Here is a 1546-nt window from a genome sequence, read left to right as displayed (position 1 = left end):
ACTCCAATGGAGGGTATACAGATACTACCCCCATATGAAGCAGTAGTGGGGTTAGCATATGACCCCAGAGTCCTCCTGGACTGTTCATTTCCACTTAATTCCATGATGGAACAAGGGAGATGATATGTATGTTGATATTATTTATTTTATAGAAGTGGAATAAATAAAAACGGAATATATAAAAAATTTGAAAATATTTTGTGAAAATTTTTCGAAAAATTTTGAAATTGAAATCTGAATTTTATATTAAAAATTTCGAAAATGTAGTTTTTAAAATTAGTTAGAAAAAATATATTTTTTTTTGAATTTTGAATTTTATGATGAAAGAGAAAAACACATAAAAAACACAAGACTTAAAATTTTTAGATCTAATGCTCCTTATTTTCGAAAATTTTTGGAGGGAAAACACTAAGAAACACCAAACTTAAAAATTTTAAGATCAAAGCACAAGAAAGACTCAAGAACACTTTGAAAATTCACAAGAACACCAAGAACAAAAGGAAGAACACCAAACTTAAAATTTTTAGAAAACCAAGACAAATTTTAGAAAATTAAAGAAAACTTAACAAGAAAACACCAAACTTAAGCAAATTTTCCAAAATTATATCAAAATTAGCAAGAAAACACCAAACTTAAAGTTTGGCACAGATTAAATCAAGAAAAATTATTTTTGAAAAAGATTTTCAAAAGAACTGGTGCCCAATTGCCAAGAATATAAGCCAACGCTGTAACCAACTGAGTTAAAAATGTAATGTATTTTAAAGATGTATTATTTTTGTGGGTAAAAGTATAATTTTTGAAAGTTAATTTTTTTGAAAAAGCACAAGAAAAACAAGAAAAGACACAAAACAAGAAAAACTCAAGATCAAACAAGCAAAATAAACAAGAACAATTTGAAGATCAATGAAGAACACAGACACTAAAATGAAAATTTTAAATAAAAATATAAAATATGAAATTGACAGCAAACTTAAGATAAGACACTAGACTCAAAGAGAAATTAAAAATTAATAAAGAAAAATAATATTTTTGAAAAGAAAATAAAAGACTCTGACCCAATTACCAAAATCTTCCTAATCTAAGAAATAAAATAAACCTTTAGTTTGTTCAAACTCAACAATCCCCGGCAACGGCGCCAAAAACTTGGTGCATGAATTTGTAATCCGTACAACTAACCAGCAAGTGCACTGGGTCGTCCAAGTAATAACTTACGTGAGTAAGGGTCGATCCCACGGAGATTATTGGTTTGAAGCAATCTATGTTTATTTTATTATTCTTAGTCAGGATATTAATTAAAATTATCAGTTGGAATTATTAGATTTGAAAAATAAAAGAGAATAATAGCGTTACTTGTTGTGCAGTAATGAGAAATATATTGGAGTTTTGGAGATGCTTTGTCCTCTGACTTCAACTCTTCCTTGAAATCCTTCTCCACACGCAAGTCCCTTCCATGGCAAGCTCTATGTAGGGTGTCACCGTTGTCAATGGCTACTTCCCATCCTCTCAGTGAAAACGTTCCTATGCTCTATCACAGCACGGCTAATCA

This window comes from Arachis duranensis, unplaced genomic scaffold (assembly GCF_000817695.3).
Source record: "Arachis duranensis cultivar V14167 unplaced genomic scaffold, aradu.V14167.gnm2.J7QH unplaced_Scaffold_354584, whole genome shotgun sequence".
Lineage (NCBI taxonomy): Eukaryota > Viridiplantae > Streptophyta > Magnoliopsida > Fabales > Fabaceae > Arachis > Arachis duranensis.
This window is presented reverse-complemented; position numbering follows the sequence as displayed.